Here is a 20,426-nt window from a genome sequence, read left to right as displayed (position 1 = left end):
GGATGGACATCAGCTGCTTGATGGCTTGTGTATTTGACTTGACGTTTTATCGGGGAGGGTGAGGGGGTGCAGAGGTGCGCCATCCCTGTGGAGATTTTTCACTGGGTGTGTGTAACAAAATTTTTTAGGGGAGGCTGATTTCGACGTACTTTGGCCTTGACTTATGAGTTTTCTTAGGATGTGTGCAAAGATGTACCATCCCAGTGGATTTTTTTTTTCGGGGGTGCGTCGCGTAGTTTAGAAAAGGCTGATTTGGGCATTCTTTGGCGTGTGTGTGGTATTTTGCTCTACTTTTTCGGGATTTTCAAGTGGTGCGTAGCTTAGAAATGTTGAGGCGCGTCGGATTTAGGGGTTCTTTGGATCTGCGTACCCTCTCAAAAAAAAAGTCAATTGATGTTCACGTTCCAAACGAAAGCCCAACTCCGCCTAAATCAACCGTCGAAGGCACATCTTGATAGAGCCGGCACACCCCCTCAACCCTCAGGCACCCTAAAAGTCCATTGAAATACTCCGCCAAATGTCATTGAAACAAGACTTTCGCGAACTTCTTGGGCCACGCACCCCTTCAAGGATCATGATTTTTAAACAAAGCGTACCCTCTCGCATGAGAGTGCGCCGTTTCTGCTCGGGATTTCGAAGACCTTAAGGCTGATTTTGCAGTTTTTGGGGGCTTGTTTGTTTTTTCAGAGCACAAACCGGGGATGGAGGGGGTACGTCAAAGTTAACCAGAACAAGCTCACACCTGTCGAGCGACTTGCCAAGTTTTCCATCAACAACGCGCACCATTACGACATCGATCCACCCCAACACACACACACACACATACACACCATCCTTCCTTCACCACCAGACCCGTCTTGCCACGTCTGTCTGCCAGATGTCCCATGGAAGCTCGGCGAGCCTTGGTGGGGGTGCGGCTGGGGGTGCGAAGGCTTGGATATGAAAGGCTGCCAGGGGTGTCTTCTATCTTGAGGAATGATGACGCTGATTCTTCTGCTCGAGATACAAGACGACACTTTCCCGTCGGTCCCTGTGAGAGTAAAAAGCACGGCCTCCTTTAGGATCGCACAAAAATGTCTTTGAGGGGGGTGCACAAGCTCTGTCAGTATATTAAGTCAAGGAAATCGGCCTTTTAGTGGTACGCTAAAGCTGTTTGTTGCCGTCAGACCTCCTGCAGAATGTGCTTGAAGGGCACGGGGGAGATCAGGGGGTGCACGCGAGGATCCGCTACCGGATACGTTTCTCTTTTGTACGTGACCTAGTTATTATTTTCAGGCTTAACGGGTGTGCGGTGCCGGCACACGGGTGCGCGCTGAAGCTACCAGTCGAAAAGTCGTCCTTTTTCGAGAGAAGTTAACCACTGGGGGAGCCAAAATGAAGTGAAATCGACTCACCCGTGTCAGGAGATGACATGCCGATCACTCCAATGAACATGCGACTCGATTTTGATGACGATCGGGTGGACGGGTGATTCAGTCCAATTTCGATATGATTCAATCCGATGGCAATGCAATACGATATTACTGAAATCACGATGCCGTACGGTTTGATCCGATTACAACAGTGTTCGCTCCGATTATGATTCAGTACGATTCACTTCAATTACAGATGCGGTCGCCTTCGATTACGATGCGAAACCATCCGATCGGCTCCAATTGCGATGCGACTCACTTCAAATACGTTCTAATTTTGATGCGATGGGATGTCGTTCGTCGTGACCGAAAGAACGAGATCCCGGATACAAGCGGCTGAAATGAGTTTACTCCGCAGGGTGTCCGGGCTCTCCCTTAGAGATGAGGCGAGAAGCTCAGTCATCCGGGAGGGGCTCAGAGTCGAGCCGTTTCTCCTCCACATCGAGAGGAGCCAGATGAGGTGGCTTGGGCATCTGATTCGGATGCCTCCTGAACGCCTCCCTGGTGAGGTGTTCCGGTCATGTCCCACCGGGAGGAGACCCCGAGGAACACCCAGGACACGCTGGAGAGACTATGTCACCCAGCTGGCCTGGGAACGACTCGGGATCCCCCGGGGAGAGCTGGACGAAGTAGCTAGGGAGAGGGAAGTCTGGGCTTCACTGCTAAAGCTGTTGCCCCCGCGACCTGGCCCCGGATAAGCGATAGATGATGGATGGATGGGATATCGTTCGCTCCAACTACAAAATGACTTTCCCCTGATTCTGACCGGATTTGTTCAAGTTACGATGCGATAAGATTCCCACTTCATCTCATATCTTTCAGTCTTGACGAGATGACGATTTACTCCCACATGCCTTTTTTCGTCAATCGCGATGTGATTCACTCCGATTCCGATTTGATTCGCTCCAACGACAGTGCAATATGAGATCCTGTAATCCTGTTTTTTCGGGATTCAGGATTCACATCAATTATGATCCGATTCCCTCGAATTATTTACTTAAATTATGTGAGAATAGTATCCATCCAAAGAACATTTACAATTTGTTCCGATAGAAACGCAATATAACCCGATTACGATGCAGTTAAATACGATTCACGTGATGGAATCGTTCGTTCCGATTCACGCTCGATTCTAATTCACTCCATTTATGATACGAGCCAAATGCAAATTGATTCCATTTTACACCGTAACGATTTGTGCACTGGATCGCTCCGACTGCGATTCTTTCAGTCGCGTCGCCATGTCCGCTAGCATCCGCCGGCTGAAATGAGTCGAGGAAAGCGTGGCGTTCAAGCGCCCACATGGTCACACTCCCATTGGGCTGTTTGGGCGCTGCTCGGTTAGCCCGCTTGGAAAATGTGCATCACGACCACACAAGGACAAGCATTCAGGCCACGCGGCGGCCAGACGCGGGCGGCATAAAGTCAGCGCTGTCAAAAAGCCACTCGCCCAACGTCTGATCCATCACTTCCCGTCCCGTGTGGCGGCGGCGGCGGAGGTGGGTGGGGTTTTTGGGGTGGAGGGGGGAGTGGCGAGGTGGCCGGGGGCTAATGAGCGACTCTTTCAGGGAAGCAGACAGTTTATGGGGTGCCTGCCAGCCTCGTTACGAGCGGCTCTTAATTGGCCTTTACTAGCCCCGAAAAGCCGATGGAAGCCCGAACATCTGCTGGCCACCGAAGCGTGTTGCCGCCTTGCAGGGCCTTCTTCCTGCCATTCAAAGCCGCCACTTCTACCAAAGGCGTTCAACGTTCGCGAAAACCAACCAAATTACGCAAGCCCGCAAACGCCGATATGGAGTCGACATTTTTGTAGAGTTCAAGACAGGAATAGGGTTCTAAATAAGATTTCAAGACAGTGTTGGTTTTTCCAAAACATGGTTTGGGTTTCAAGATAGACTGAGAGACTTAAATGAGGTTTTCGGGCCAGGGTTAAGATTTAAAATGAAGGTTAATATTTCAAATGAGCGTTTCAAGACTGGATCTGGGTCTCAAGACTGGGTCGATGTGTCAAGTCTATACCGAGGTTTGAAATTAGGGTTTCAAATCCAAATTAGTTCAAGACAGGAATAGGGTTCTAAATAAGGTTTCAAGACAGTGTTGGTTTTTCCAAAACATGGTTTGGGTTTCAAGATAGACTGAGAGACTTAAATGAGGTTATCGGGCCAGGGTTAGGGTATAAAATGAAGGTTAATATTTCAAATGAGCGTTTCAAGACTGGATCTGGGTCTCAAGACTGGGTCGATGTGTCAAGTATGCACCGAGGTTTGAAATTAGGGTTTCAAATCCAAGTTGGTTCAAGACAGGAATAGGGTTCTAAATAAGGTTTCAAGACAGTGTTGGTTTTTCCAAAACATGGTTTGGGTTTCAAGATAGACTGAGAGACTTAAATGAGGTTTTCGGGCCAAGGTTAGGATTTAAAATGAAGGTTAATATTTCAAATGAGCGTTTCAAGACTGGATCTGGGTCTCAAGACTGGGTCGATGTGTCAAGTATACACCGAGGTTTGAAATTAGGGTTTCAAATCGAAGTTAGTTCAAGACAGGAATAGGGTTCTAAATAAGGTTTCAAGACGGTGTTGGTTTTTCCAAAACATGGTTTGGGTTTCAAGATATACTGAGAGACTTAAATGAGGTTTTCGGGCCAAGGTTAGGATTTAAAATGAAGGTTAATATTTCAAATGAGCGTTTCAAGACTGGATCTGGGTCTCAAGACTGGGTCGATGTGTCAAGTATACACAGAGGTTTGAAATTGGGGTTTCAAATCCAAGTTAGTTTCGGGGTTGGGGCGATGAAACAAATTTTCAACGTGCAAAAAAAGATTTTTTTTTAAATCTGAGAGAGGGCAGCGGGTGTGTTGCAGCAAAGCGGAGATTGTGGAGCATGAAAGCTAAGAACAGTCAGGGTGTCCAGAAAACAAAAGAGTACTTGCTCGATGTTTAACCTTGTACGGCGGGGCCCCTGCTCACACTTCCCCAGTCACTGCGGGGACACGCTGAGGGTGGAGGTGTGTGTGTGTGTGTGTGTGTGTGTGTGTGTGTGTGTGAGGGGGGGGGGTCGTGACAGTGGATGTATGGTGCCATTGGTGGCGTGTAGCCATGATGGGGGTGAGGAGGTTGGGGGGTGCCTTGCTTCCTCATGTCGCTGCCGTTGCGTCAGGCCTACCGCTCCGGACTCTCATCAGCACTTCTCACTTCCTCTCAGCTCACCCAAAAACAAAACGAAAAGAAACGCCACCAAACCCCCCCCCCCACAAAACTAACGTAACTTATTTCATTCGGGTATCGAGACCAAGAGAGGATTATGGTTCCAAGATGGGGTTCAGGTTTCAAATTTGACTTTGAAGACAGATGAGAGTTTCATAGTACGGTTTCAAGACAAAATCGGGTTTCAAATTAGGATTTAAAAAAAGTTTGTTTGAAACCATAATCCATTCTTGAAACCCCAATTAGAAACTGGAATCCTGATTTGAAACCTTGACTACAATCCCTAATGTTGTCCTAAGACCCTTTTTTTGATACCCCAACCCTTGCCTAAAACCCTTATTTGAAACTCTAAGCCGGTCTCGAAACCCTCATTTGAAACCCTACCGTTTTTCTGGAACCCTAATTTGAAATTCTCATCTTGTCTTGAAACCCTGATTTGAAGCCTTGATTAAAAACCCTAATCTTGCCCTCAACTCTTATTTCAAAAACCTAATCTTGTCCTAAGACCCTTTTTTTGAAACCCTAGCCCTTGCCCGGACCCCTAATTTGAAAGTCTAATCCGGCCTTGAAACCCTACCGTTTCCCTGGAACCCCAATTTGAAATTCTAATCTTTTCTTGAAACACTAATCTTATCCGAAACCCTTATTTTGAAACCCTCATCCTTGTCTAAAACCGCAATTTGAAACCTGAGCCTTTCTCCGAAACCTTCCCCCTTTGTCTGGGACACCTCCCCATTCCAGAAACTCTCATTCGAAACCTTGGAAGAGTGAGCCTCTTTGGTCAAGCCAACATGCTGACATCAGGAAATGTCGCGAGAGGTGTCCCGGCGGTGGTTGTTGCAGGGTGGAGGGGGTCGCAGGTTCCAGGCGGGTCCAGGTGTAGGGAGGCACGAGGCGGGAGCAGTCAATCAGCCGTTTCCTGGCTCTCGTCTTACTCGGTAGAACAAACACCAACGTCTTGGCCTCTCTTCATTTCCTCCTCCTCCTTCTCCGAGATTTTTTTTCTCTTGCAGCTGAACAAACAGCGACGCTGTCGACTTAAAGGCAATCAGACGTCAAGCGTGGACTCCTTTTTTTTCCCCGGATTTATTTGTGTGTGGGAGGAGGGGGTGCGGGCGTGGGGCGCGGAAAAAAAAACCCTGACTTGACTTGTTTGAAAAGCCCAACTCGGACTCGAAACCTATAAACCTGTCTTGACTCCCGAATTTAGCGACCTGTTGACACTCGGGTCTGGAATCGGAGACGATATTGGTCGGGCTTGGAACTGTGTTTGAAAACTGGAGCTAAGCTGTGAAAACCCTGAACCTGCTTACCAACACGAACCCTGTCAGGATCACGAACTTGATGAGGTTTGAATGGCGGTGGGTTTCTTGCAACCCTGACCCTGTCCTAAAACGCTTGTTTGAAACCGTGGAGAAGGTTGAAACCCCTACTTTGATACCCAAGACCAGACTTAATGCCTTAATTTGAAACGTGCAACCTTGGCCTTGGCTTTATCGACTACTTTGAAACACTAATATTGGCTTGAAACCATAATTTCAAACCCCAACCCTGTCTTGAACCCCTATCTCTGGCTTGGCGCCACGATTCGAAACCCAAACCAATATTTGAAACCCCATTCCTGTATCGAAGCCATATTTTGAAACCCTAACCCTGTCTTGAAACCATAACTTGTAGCTCTAACCCACGTTTGAAACCCAGTCCACGTCTCAGCCATGATTTGAAACCCTAACCGCGTCTTCCCATGTCAACTGAAACCTTAACTAAGTCTTAAACCGTAACCTGAAACCCCAACCCTGTCTCGAAACTTTCTCACTGTCTTGGAACCAAACCTTGAAGCCCCAACCCTTGCTCGACACTCCATTCTTGTCTTGAAGCCATCATTTGAAACCCTAACTCCGTCTCGAAACCATAATTGGGGAACCGACCCCTCGTTTGAAATCCTACGCCTGTCTTCAAACCATCATTTGAAACCCTAACCCCAAGACAGACCCCAATTTACAGCAGCAGTCAAACCAGATCCAAATCAAAGTCCACCGAGGCCGCACTGCCTGTGTCGTGTGGAAGCGCTACGTTGCGAACTACGCTGTGGACCTCTTGGAGGCTTGACAGCCTCTTTAACGACTTGCAGGCTGCGTAATTCAAATGCTCGTCACTCCGACCGCACACCCACCCGCGCACCTCCAGCCAGAACATTCCTCGCACATCTGGCCTCAACCCCTCATCCCCCACTCACCCCCCCCCCAATCGCTCGTCTCCCGCCCACCGCCCCACGCCGTAATTACCCACAAGCCTTGTGTTCTCCTTTTCTTCCTTTTTACGATCCTGCGCACCCCTCCTCCCTCCTTGGCGCATGAACCAGATTTCTCTGTTTGGACGTGGGAATGTCATCAATCATTTGGAGTTGGTCAGAAATCGTTCGGGAGAGAGGGGTGTGCACCATGTCCACTTAGTTTGTGTGTTTAAATGGATTTTTTTAGGGTGTGTGTGTGGGATAGAGGGGGGTGCGCTATCTCTATCAAGATGTAGAATGTTTGAGAATGTCTGATTAAAAGTGAGGTTTGAGGGTGAGTGTGGAGAAGTGGTGCACCATCAACGCATTTGACGGATTTAGACCTTCTCTGATTTATTTCAAGGGTGTGTGCGGGAAAGAGTGGGTGCACCATGTCTACTTAGTTTGTGTGTTTACATAAAATTTTTTAGGGTGTTGTTGGATAGAGGGGGTGCGCTATCTCTGTCAAGATATAGAACGTTTGAGAATAGCTGATTAAAAGTGATGTTTGAGGGTGAGTGTGGAGAAGTGGTGCACCATCAACGCATTTGACAGATTTTAGACCTTCTCTGATTTATTTCAAGGGTGTGTGCGGGAAAGAGGGGGTGCACCATGTCTACTTAGTTTGTGTGTTTACATTTATTTTTTTAGGGTGTGTGTTGGATACAGGGGGTGCGCCATCTCTGTCAAGATGTAGAACGTTTGAGAATAGCCGATTAAAAGTGAAGTTTGAGGGTGAGTGTGGAGAAGTGGTGCACCATCAACGCATTTGACGGATTTAGACCTTCTCTGATTTATTTCAAGGGTGTGTGCGGGAAAGAGGGGGTGCACCATGTCTACTTAGTTTGTGTGTTTACATAAATTTTTTTAGGGTGTTGTTGGATAGAGGGGGTGCGCTATCTCTGTCAAGATGTAGAACGTTTGAGAATAGCTGATTAAAAGTGATGTTTGGAGAAGAGGTGCACCATCAACACATTTGACAGATTTAGACCTTCTCTGATTTATTTCAATGGTGTGTGCAGGAAAGAGGGGGTGCACCATGTCTACTTAGTTTGTGTGTTTACATTTATTTTTTAGGGTGTGTGTTGGATAGAGGGGGTGCGCTATCTCTGTCAAGATGTAGAATGTTTGAGAATGGTTGATTAAAAGTGAGGTTTGAGGGTGAGTGTGGAGAAGTGGTGCACCATCAACACATTTGACAGATTTAGACCTTCTCTGATTTATTTCAAGGGTGTGTGCGGGAAAGAGGGGGCGCACCATGTCTACTTAGTTTTTGTGTTTACATTTATTTTTTTAGGGTGTGTGTTGGATAGAGGGGGTGCGCCATCAACACCTTTGACAGATTTAGACCTCTGATTTATTTCGAGAGGGTGCGCAAAACAAAGGGGGTGCACCATTTCTGTCCAGATGCTGAAAGTTCGGCTGATTGAAGGGAAAAGTGGTTCGCTGGGATGTTCGAGGTGACTCATCTTGAAAACGTTGACAGATTTTGTTGTTTTTGACTTGTATTCAGATGTACTCTTGTGTTAGGGGGTGCGTGCGGCAGAGAGGTTGCGCTCCTTCTCGGCGGGAGCGTTGCGTGCAGGCGCTGCCGCTTCAGGCACATGTCTGAGCGTCCACAGGAAGCCAGGGCGCATGCGAGGGGGCGCGCATGCAGGAAAGGCGCTCGCTCGCCGGAAGGCACTATTGTTAAAAAGTTGTTTATTCCTCCTTTGGTCGGCGACCCGGCGCACCTCGCTCCGCCGGCTGGCGCGCCGCCACCCGTTTGTCTGGCGGCACCTCGTGTTTTCCACTTTGACCCTGTGGGAACAATCGCTTGCGACACTCGAGTGGCTCTTATCTGAATTGGATTAACGGTTTGTTTGGACCGCGATAACATCCACTTCCAACTGATACGGTGGGAATACCTGAGTCGGACGGAGGTGATACCTGACAATAGCGCTATTTAAAAAAAAAAAAAAAAAAAACTTTCAAAGGAGGGAGGAGAAAAGCGGCCACAAACTTCGCAGATAGCGGAGCCTTGGCACCGAATGTTTCTTTTGTTTTGCTCCGACAGAGCGGAAGAAATCCGACACGTTTCGGTGTCTGTTCACACATCGGCCTTCGCACCTTTTCACATAAAGTTAAAAAAAAAAAAAACGCTTTGACAACTGCTCACCGAGGGCGGGGCCGAGGACTCGGATCAGAAATGACCTCAAAGGAGTCCAATTCTGAACGATGAATCGAATTTCAATCGACTTTGTGCAATGCAATTTTTGGGGGTTATCGTTATGAAAAACAAACGCTAAAAAAAAGCTTCATTTCAGGCAAAATGATAATTGCGAACTATTTTGGTCAATAGCAGGATTAATAATGACAGTTATTGCTCAAATGAGTGAAAACTCGCCCCCTGGTGGTTGGCTGACGAAACTGCTTGATTCGTTTGGCATCAGAGCCGCCGTTTGCAACGTAAAAATCTTTCTGGCAAATCTGACCGTGGCTGCCGAAATTGTGCTCGCGATTGAAAGTCGATGAATTGCGCAGCACTAATATGTGCTCTGATGTCATTTTTTTTTTCTTGTGCAATGATCACCGAAACATTTTTTGTGAGTTTCGTTTGGAGATGGAGGGCGCATGCTCAACAAAACGGGCACGAATTTTGTCGCTCACGCAAACCGATGTGGATGCTGATCGACTAACGGGGCCCGCGCAAAATTGCAAAAAACTTGGGGGGTGCGCCGTTTCTGTCAGATGTTCAAGGGGGGTGCTTCAGGTTGATTTTTATTTTTTTTTTCCAATTGCTTGTCTAGGGGAAAGTTCCAGTTAGGCATCTGGATGGGGCCTTAAACAAAAACACAAGTTCCTCCAGTCAGCAGCTGCCAAACGGATTTACGGCGACATCTTCTTTTCCTGGTTCCTGTGACATTCTGGCTGTGCCCTCAATACAAATGGAAATTCCCCCCCCCCACACACCCCCACCCCTCCTCCCGCAAAGATCCAGGATGTTTTGAAAAGTGGGATATTGCTCCTAATGGATTCCAAACGCCGCAAAAAAGTTTATTAGGAAGCAGGGCATCGTAAAAAAAAAAAAAAAGTCGGGGGGGGGGGGTGTTGGGGGCTAGCATAAGTGAAAGCACAGTGGGGAAAAAGTAGGCGGAGTGTGTGTGTGTCTGTTTTGTTTTGTTGCGCCAAGTGTATATACTGTCGAGTCACTGCGGTCTACTGTAGCGAAGTTTTACGAGCCGAGCGAAACGGCTTTAGTTACAGTTTGTTTAGAGCAACGGGCTAGCAACACGCGTTCGAAGAATGTCTGGTGGACTACTTTGTGCTAATGCTAAAGCTAGCCTTTTCTCAGAGGACGCAGTTTGACATTGGGCGGTTGGTAGGCTAAACGAAGGTAGTAACGTACATGATTAGGTAGTTTGGCCGGTATGTTGAGGGGAGGTAATGTCATGGATCTGTTTGTGACCAACAGGTGGCACTGTAGGGCTCCGCCTGCAGTTGTACACCTGTTGGTCATTGTGTATTTAGTGCCACTTTAAAAGACTGGATGCCCCTCCGCTCTGTGTCGGGTCAATTTGGTTGTTGCTGTGTGCACGTGTCATGTTTTGTTTTCTGTCTTGGGTTGTTTTTTTTTTTGCTACTTTGATTTTGCTGGACTTTATTTGAGACTCGGGATATATTCTGGTAGGCAATGCTAAAATGTTGTGTTCAAATATTTGGGCAGAAAATGGGCTATCTAATGCACTAAATACACTTAAATGTTTGTTTTTTTCATTCATTCATTCATCTTCCTAACCGCTTGATCCTCACTAGGGTCGCGGGGGGTTCTGGAGCCGATCCCAGCTGTCTCCGGGCAGTAGGCGGGGGACACCCTGAATCGGTTGCCAGCCAATCGCAGGGCACACAGAGACGAACAACCATTCGCACTCACACTCACAGCTAGGGGGCAATGTAGAGTGTTCAATCAGCCTGCCATGCATATTTTTGGAATGTGGGAGGAAACCGGAGCACCCGGAGAAAACCCACGCAGGCCCGGGGAGAACATGCAAACTCCACACAGGGAGGCCGGAGCTGGAATCGAACCCGGTACCTCTGCACTGTGAAGCCGACGTGCTAACCACTGGACTACCGGGCAGCCCTTGTTTGTTTTTTTTTTTTTTAATAATGTTTCTTGTGAAGGGTGAGGGGAAAGAAAATCGCTTTTGTTTGTGTATCGCTGGCGTACTGAAGCTCTCGTTTGCAATTCACAGCGCATCGGCGCGCCGGGCAGGCTAAGTCTCACAAAGCCTCCTTTGAGAGGTTTCTACTTCCCGCCACGTTCAAATAAATGCGCAGTGGCCGCGTGCATTTAACGAGCGTTATCGATCGGACCGGCCAGACGAGCGCTTGCGGTGTGAAGCGGTGGCTCAAGCGGTGGCTCAAGCGGTTTCGACTTTGTCGTTTCCTGTTTCCCCCCCCTCTAATCCGCCAAGTCCCCTTTTCTTCGAAAACAAAACGAGGATTTTAATGCGGCAAATCCTTATTTCGCGCCGCTAAGTCGCTCGTTACTAATTTGCAATCAAGCTTCCCAGGCAACTCGAAGGAATGCAGCAGTACCTCCTGAGCGCAACGGTAATCCGCCGGTAGGTCGGTCGAATATTTTAATTTACCGTATGGTGAGGGGGGGGGGGGGTACAGCCTGGTAGGGTTGGTGGGGTGAGAGAATCATTGCTTGGTTGGGTCGGGCACGATGGTTCCAGTAGGTTATGTGTGCGCCAAGCGCCAACCTGGAAATGATTATGGGAGCAACGATGAATCCGGGACGCCGAATTTGTATCTAATTATCCCAATTAGAGGAATTAGCCATGTGCTCCTCCTTGCCTGCCTTCAGACCACTCATCTACCAGCCTCGGCAGTGTACGGACCCATGTGATCCGTCCCCCACATCACTCACGGGTCATCAGTAAGAAGCAAGAAGGATTTAACGGCTAACTTGGCCCAGGGAAGACGCACTGGAGGCAGAGTGGAGGTAGGGGTGGGGGGGTTGGGGGGGGGGGTCCGGCGCAACTGTGAGAACTGCACGCGTCCTATGAACCCGTTCCCACTCCTCGAGCGGCAAAAACTGACCGGTCAGATGATTGATGCCAACTAAGGGCTAGCTAGCTTACCTACCGACCCACCCACCCAATCACCATCCCTTATCTCGTAACATCCGCCGCTGTCTCAAATCTTGCGGAATGTTCAAACCCCCCCCCCCCCCCCACCCCCTGATAAGTTTATAAAGATGTTCTTCACTGACAACCCCACGAATGATCCCCGCCTGTTGGCAGGCGACGTGACACATGGTGAAGGTTTCTGGCACTGAAGTATTTGCAAGGCTGTCATCCTCGCTTAGCATCGCCCGCGGGTGAGTCTGCGGCCAGGAAATGTTTTAAGGGAGAAAATTGGAGCCATTTTTTAATTTTTTTTTGGGGGGGGGATGCGAAAAAGCCACCAAAACCAAAAGAAGACGTTTGACAGTTCAGAGAAATGTCGAGAGCCGCCCACGCTAACCGCTTATTCAAAGGGACAATAAATAGTCAGTCGTCAAAAAGCTAACTTTCGTATCACGTGGATTAGAAGAGTACAGAGTGTCTATTATTAATATGAGCGACTGTATTTTGGGTGGGTGGGGGCCAGGGGGGGGGGGGGGTTGGATACTGACAGAAACAGAAAGACGCTAACGTTAGCCGACTACAGTGCTGGATGCTAATGCTGCTTTTCTGCTAAAGTAAGGCACATTTTGACAAAATACAGAAGAGGTTTTTCATCCAATACGTTCGCAAATACAAAATTTTTAACGGAAATTTATACTTGTGGACCAAAAAAAAACACAATGTGATTTGAAGAAATAAATACAGTTGATGTCGGTTAAAAAAAAGAAGAAAAAAAAATCCCCAAAATTTGGAAAGTAGCTCTTCAAATGATTGATTGGCAAAACTGCTCGGCGGCGAATACAAACACACATTTCGAAGCTAGATTTCCCCCCCCCCCCCCAAAGTAAGGTTGCTGCTGTGTTATTGTCATCACCTGACATTGAATTTTGTCAGTGACAAAAATTTTTTTTGCAGGACTGAACAAAATCCGTCACCCTTTCAGTACTGTTGGGCCAGAGTTCATCGTGAATGGATGAGTGGGGGTGAAAGGTATGGTGGCTGGGATGAGTGAGTGACTGGCAAAGAGGCCTGGTGGAGGTGGGTGGGGGGGGCGATAAAGGAGGGTGGGAGGGAGGGGGGGGGTCCATGGAAATGCAGATTGCCTCTATTGAATTCTATTGCAGGCCTGCAGCTTTGATGTTAAAGTGGAGAGGAGGGATAGTTGGTCGAGGAGGGGCGGCGGCGGGGTGGGGGGGGGTGCTACCGACTTTCACTGCACACCTCCTCCAACCTTCCCCACCTCTTGTCAGCCCCACCTTCCTTTCATCCCCCACGGCATCTTTCTTCTCGTACCCCCGCACTGCATCGCTTCGCAACGAACAAAACAGAGCCTGGGGGGGGGGGGGGGCTTGGTCAGGAATTGAGAAAAGACTTAAAAAAGCTGGGGAGGGGGCAGGGATAAGTAGCTTGTGGTTTTTTTGGGGCGGGGCTAAAAACTTCTAAATGAGCCGTGAAAGGTTCTCAAAACACCACCCCCCCCAAAAAAAAAATCGCCTCCAAATTTTGCCAATTTCCCGTGAAATTTTGGTTCTTTTGATTTGGTTCGTTCCCGCGTCACGAGACAAAAAAAGTTTTGCACACGAAAAGGAATAAGCCTTGAGGTGGTCCACAAAAACGCCGAGTGGGCATATTGAAATTGGGATAAAAGCAAATGGAAGTCCGATGAAAGGGGCGACGCGAGGGTGGGGGGCAGGGTGCCCTCACACACACACACACACACACACACACACAAACAAAACACCGGGCTAATTAAATATTTTTTCGTGTCTTACTGAGGGGAAGACTAATCTGGTGGGCGAACCCTGGACCTGTACTGCTTTTTCCTTTTTTTTCACTTTTCAGAAACTTTTCATGTCTTGTATTTCTTGGGCCACCCTGGAATTGATTTAAATTTTTTTTTTTTCTCGTTTGGACAATGCCAAGCCTCATTATTGGAGCGAGCGATGTGCTGAGACGACGGCACAGAAAAGAGCGGGACGGATTTAGAGCGTTGACAAATGACACTTTTATCTTTTCGCCTGTATTCATGGATACTGTGGGTGGGTGGCAGAGTGGAGAAAAAAAGCGGGTAAGGTGGGGGGGGGGGGGAATGACAGTGAACCCCAAGTGCTGTAAATGAGAGAAAGTTTCAGCACATTGCCAGTGATACGACGCAATACGGTTCGGACAAAGCCGAATTGGATAAAACTAAAACTAAAATCTACTTTTGAGAAGGGCTCCAAAAATATTTTTTTCCGTTTTTTTTTTTTTTAGTCAAAGTACAAAGTAAAACAATGTTTCTAAACAATAAATCAAGGACCAAAATAGCTGCAGATGAATTTGATCATCAATGAATTGTTGATTCATCCATTGATTGGTGCACGGCTAATGTATTTGGAAAAAAAAATTACGTTTCAGAGTCTGAAATGTTGTAAATGTCACTCAACACTTGCGTCGCCGGGAACAGGAACGGGGGGGCGACCGCAACACTTGCATCGCCGGGAACAGGAACGGGGGGCGACCGCAACACTTGCGTCGCCGGGAACAGGAACGGGGGGGGGCGACAGCAACACTTGCGTCGCCAGGAACAGGAACGGGGGGCGACCGCAACACTTACGGGAACAAGAATGGGTGGCGACCGCAACACTTGCGTCGCCGGTAACAGGAATGAGGGGCGACCGCAACGCTTGCGTCGCCGGGAACAGGAACGGGGGGCAACCGCAACGCTTGCGTCGCCGGGAACAGGAACGGGGGGCGACCGCAACACTTGCGGCTCCGGGAACAGGAACGGGAGGCGACCGCAAGACTTGCGTCGCCGGGAACAGGAACGGGGGGCGAGCGCAACACTTGCGTCGCCGGGAACAGGAACGGGGGGGCGACCGCAGCACTTATGTCGCCGGGAACAGGAACGGGGGGTGACCGCAACACTTACGGCACCGGGAACAGGAACGGGGGGCGATGGCAACACTTGCGTCGCCGGGAACAGGAACGGGGGGGCGACCGCAACACTTGCGTCGCCGGGAACAGGAACGGGGGGCGACCGCAACACTTGCGTCGCCGGGAACAGGAACGGGGGGCGACCGCAACACTTGCGTCGCCGGGAACAGGAACGGGTGGCAGTGGGACCAGGCCTCTGGTCCCGCGGGGTCCAGTCGTGGTTGGGTCATTCTCTCAGGTTTTGCGAGATGGTAGTTGGAGGACAGGCATGGCGAACAGGAAAATCCTAAGCGATAGTCACATGCTACTTTTTCAGCTTGCAAAGTGACAACATTCATGTGATTTTCCAAATCGAATCATCTTGTCGGGCCTTTTCATTTTCAAGGCCGACGTTGTTTTGCGGCGTTTTCAAATGACACAAAAGCGTTTTGGAGAAAGCGACCGGCAATCGTCGGACCGCGTCGACGGTGCGCCTATCGTCGGCGTGCGCACTTTCGCCGTCGGCGCGCGGGCCGCGGCCGCGCCGAGCGGAAAAAGCCAATCGGCCGGCGATGCGGAGAGAGCGCGAGAGAATGCGCGGCGCGCTAAGAGTTAAGTCGCCGGGTTTCCTGAGTGGAAATTAAAAGCGTCTTGTAATCACACGGCAGGAATGCAGTCGGTGCACACTGTTAAACACTCCCAAAGCGCTGGCTCCACTTCACCGCGCTCGCCACTGCAACACAAAGAGGCCTTTTGTTCTCGGCTTTGCTCTTGAAAAGCAACGCTCCCTCGCTCTTCCTCCTCCTCCTCCTCCTCCTCCTCTTCTTTATGTCTTTGCGCTCCGTGCTTTGCTGCTTTCATTCATTCCGCTTCTTTGATTGCGCTGATGTTGCGGTGCGATCCTACGGCGGCGACGAGTAACCCGACGGAAGTCATTTCCAGAATGCAACCGAATCTCATTTCAGCCGCCACAGCCGAAAATGCGCACCATCCAGACCAGATCGGAAAAGAGATTTTGAGCAGATTTTACATCCACTTTAAAATCCTCGTCAAGGAAATCGAAATGTCTGGTGAATTATGACGCACCACAGAGGAGACTTTTGTTCACAACTCTCTCAAATTTGAGTAAATTCAGAATGGTCAACTTCAGAATGGTGGGCAGCCCGGTAGTCCAGTGGTTAGCACGTCGGCTTCACAGTGCAGAGGTACCGGGTTCGATTCCAGCTCCGGCCTCCCTGTGTGGAGTTTGCATGTTCTCCCCGGGCCTGCGTGGGTTTTCTCCGGGTGCTCCAGTTTCCTCCCACATTCCAAAGACATGCATGGTAGGCTGATTGGACGCTCTAAATTGTCCCCAGGTGTGAGTGTGAGTGCGAATGGTTGTTCGTCTCTGTGTGCCCTGCAATTGGCTGGCAACCGATTTGGGGTGTCCCCCGCCTACTGCCCGAAGACAGCTGGGATAGGCTCCAGCACCCCCTGCGACCCTAGTGAGGATCAAGCGGCTCGGAAGATGAATGAATGAATGAACTTCAGAATGGTGACCCCCCCAGGTCACCCCCCCAAAAATCAAATATTTATTTTCCCTGGTCTGTGTGTGTATATACATAATAAATATATATTGTATGTAGTATCTAAGAGCACAAAAAATTGTATCTGGAACAAGATGTTTTTTTTTGGGGGGGGGGTCCCTTAACGTTCACAACAATAGAAGTCAAAATTTTCAACCGATTTTTAAAATGTGCTTGTTTTCTAAAATAATTGTGTGCATTTAGCTCATTCGCTAATGACTTACTTTATGAATAATAGACCGAACCAAAACAAAACCAATAACAAAAACAAAAATCAAGTAAACAATCGTACATCAACATTTGATCCATCGGTGAGCGTCAACCCTGTAGAGTGAAAGCACTTGAGAATCAAACCGGCTGCCAAAAGGATGGCGGCAACCTTCGGGCGCGGAAACTGTTGTTGTTGTGGCGAGAGCGAGCGGCCCGTCAGCAAACGTGTTGGGAGTTTTCGGAGCAATGTGGAATTAATCTCATATCTCGTCTGGCAATTCGCTTACCTCGGCAAAAACTAAACTGCAGCCCTCGGGCCGGAGATCCACCTGGGTGTGTATTTACAATTGCGTAATTGCGCCGCGCTAAAAGCCCGTCAAGCGCATCGTTAGCGCTTCGCCACGTCCCCGTGACGTGTTTGACAGGTCGGCTTTTATGGCCGGCGCTGCTTTGACAACTCGTTGTGAGAAACTTGGCAGCCCCCGCGAGGCCCAAATTGCATAAGAGCGCATCTTCACTGCCTGCTGGCGGTACGGCCTTCGTCGCAACGTACCGTGGGAAGCTAACTGTCGCCGCACCTTGCTTTAGCAACGCTACAGATCGACGCGTACTTTGTTGTACTTCCGCAGGCACAAAAAACCCAAAACATTACTTTATTATTTATTTTTAATGCAACTTCTCACAAGATTCAAGTTAGAGCCCAAGTTTTTGTCAAAAATGCTCATTAATTTGATTTTTTAAAAATATTTTTTGGGGTGATTATGACTTTTTTCTTGACTAAAATGTCGCTTCATTCTCATGAAAGTGCAACTTTTTTTTTTTAATTCCAAAACCTTTCCTCAAATAAATACAGTACAACTTAATTCGCTGAAAATCATTTTATTCTCAGATTCTGACTTTTTTTTTTGCTTCATTTTATTGGACTATTCAACTTCTCACAAGATTCAAGTTAGAGGCCAAGTTTTTGTCAAAAATGCTCATTAATTTGATTTTATCCACCCCCCCACCCCAAAATATTTCTTGGGGTGATTATGACTTTTTTCTTGAATAAAATGTCGCTTCATTCTCATGAAAGTGCAATTTTTTTTTTATTCCAAAACCTTTCCTCAAATAAATACAGTACAACTTAATTCGCTGAAAATCATTTTATTCTCGGATTCTGACTTTTTTTTTTGCTTCATTTTATTTGACTATGCAACTTCTCACAAGATTCAAGTTAGAGGCCAAGTTTTTGTCAAAAATGCTCATTAATTTGATTTTTTAAATATTTTTTTTGGGGGGTGATTATGACTTTTTTCTTGACTAAAATGTCGCTTCATTCTCATGAAAGTGCAACTTTTTTTTTTAAATTCCAAAACCTTTCCTCAAATAAATACAGTACAACTTAATTCGCTGAAAATCATTTTATTCTCGGATTCTGACTTTTTTTTTGCTTCATTTTATTTGACTATGCAACTTCTCACAAGATTCAAGTTAGAGGCCAAGTTTTTGTCAAAAATGCTCATTAATTTGATTTTTTTATATTTTTTTGGGGGGTGATTATGACTTTTTTCTTGAATAAAATGTCGCCTCATTCTCATGAAAATGCAACTTTTTTTTTTTAATTCCAAAACCTTTCCTCAAATAAATACAGTACAACTTAATTCGCTGAAGATCATTTTATTCTCGGATTCTGACTTTTTTTTTTTGCTTCATTTTATTTGACTATGCAACTTCTCACAAGATTCAAGTTAGAGGCCAAGTTTTTGTCAAAAATGCTCATTAATTTGATTTTTTTATATTTTTTTGGGGGGTGATTATGACTTTTTTCTTGAATAAAATGTCGCCTCATTCTCATGAAAATGCAACTTTTTTTTTTTAATTCCAAAACCTTTCCTCAAATAAATACAGTACAACTTAATTCGCTGAAGATCATTTTATTCTCGGATTCTGACTTTTTTTTTTGCTTCATTTTATTTGACTATGCAACTTCTCACAAGATTCAAGTTAGAGCCAAAGTTTTTGTCAAAAATGCTCATTAATTTGATTTTTTAAATATTTTTTTGGGGGTTGATTATGACTTTTTTCTTGAATAAAATGTCGCTTCATTCTCATGAAAGTGCAACTTTTTTTTTTTTTAATTCCAAAACCTTTCCTCAAATAAATACGGTACAACTTAATTCGCTGAAAATCATTTTATTCTCGGATTCTGACTTTTTTTTTTTGCTTCATTTTGTTTGACTATGCAACTTCTCACAAGATTCAAGTTAGAGCACAAGTTTTTGTCAAAAATGCTCATTAATTTGATTTTTTTATATTTTTTTGGGGGGTGATTATGACTTTTTTCTTGAATAAAATGTCGCTTCATTCTCATGAAAGTGCAACTTTTTTTTTTAAATTCCAAAACCTTTCCTCAAATAAATACAGTACAACTTAATTCGCTGAAGATCATTTTATTCTCGGATTCTGACTTTTTTTTTTGCTTCATTTTATTTGACTATGCAACTTCTCACAAGATTCAAGTTAGAGCCCAAGTTTTTGTCAAAAATGCTCATTAATTTGATTTTATCCACCCCCCCACCCCAAAATATTTTTTGGGGTGATTATGACTTTTTTCTTGAATAAAATGCCGCTTCATTCTCATGAAAGTTGAACTCAGTTGAACTCCACAACCCCCCCCCCCCCCCCCCCCCCCGATCCCCCACTTGTAAACAATTTACTAGCAGGTACATATATTGCAGCCTTGACTCACTGCCCGGATGCAAGAACTGAACAAAATGTTTCTCTCGGGAGCAAACACACAAACAAACACGCACGCACTCACGCACACACACAGTGAGGCTAACGAAGTGCGTTGTTTTGTCCAACGGAGCCCATTGATCGTTTTTTTCCATTTTCCAAATGTCGGTTCATTTTTTGACGATTTTAAGAGCGAGACAAAATCGGCCAATTAAATTGTCTGGCCGATTTTATGGAAAAATAGGAAAGCGGGTCACACCAATTCGGAATTTGAACACTGCTGTGTTTTTGGGGAGGTTTTTGCCACGCGTCAGCTGGAACTTGGGCTGACCTACTTGAACCTCACGTTGCCTGCACATTTTATGTTCGGCAAGTGCACAACTGCTTCTCTTTTGGCTTCCTGCACTTGTTGCATGTGACAAAAATAAAATGTACTACACGTCGACACCGCAATGCCACACTTGGTTTCCGGCCCGTATCTTAGGTGAGAACGACAACTGTGCACAACTCCCGCAAGGCCTGATCGAGATTCACGTTATTTTCTGAGAATGTTTTTTCGTAGGGGGGGCGGGGGGGGGGTGGCGTACTTGCAGATTTTTTTGTGGCACTTTGTGGCAGAAGAGGAAGAGAAAGGGGGAAGGCTGCGCTGCTGTGGGCGTGGTCACAGCCAACTTCCGTCATGACCAATCAAAGCGTCTCCTTTCATTCCCTTGAAACGTGTCACTCTCGTCTCGCATCGACGCAGAAAATGGACACTCGGATATTTGGATGATTTCAAAAATAGAATCCAATGCCCACTCGTCACATATTTGTGAATTAAATACGGTTTTCAAGTTAGGCATTCAAATGAGGGTTTCTATTAAAGTATTCGGTTTTCAAGTAGCAGTTAGGGTTTCAAGTGTCCGCAAGGGCTTCAAACAAATGTTTGGGTGTTCAGGTCAAGGTTTCCGAACTAGGTAAGGGTTAGGATTTGAAGTTTCAAGCCATTGTTAGGGT

At 46.9% G+C, this 20,426-nt stretch overlaps 1 long non-coding RNA gene across 2 annotated transcripts; it reads right to left on the bottom strand.

The window, feature by feature from the left end:
• Positions 1-13,858: 13,858 nt before the first annotated feature.
• On the bottom strand, positions 13,859-16,060 carry LOC127614347 (uncharacterized). 2 transcript variants are annotated; one of them, XR_007966468.1, is made up of 2 exons: positions 14,701-16,060; positions 13,859-14,462 (listed from the first exon to the last, which is right to left on the bottom strand). It is a non-coding gene; the product is annotated as an uncharacterized LOC127614347 (long non-coding RNA). The 2 variants fall into 2 exon arrangements; XR_007966469.1 differs by having other exon boundaries at positions 14,741-16,060.
• Between the last annotated feature and the right edge of the window lie 4,366 nt (positions 16,061-20,426).

Source organism: Hippocampus zosterae, chromosome 14 (genome assembly GCF_025434085.1).
Source record: "Hippocampus zosterae strain Florida chromosome 14, ASM2543408v3, whole genome shotgun sequence".
Classification (NCBI taxonomy): domain Eukaryota; kingdom Metazoa; phylum Chordata; class Actinopteri; order Syngnathiformes; family Syngnathidae; genus Hippocampus; species Hippocampus zosterae.
This window is presented reverse-complemented; position numbering and strand designations above follow the sequence as displayed.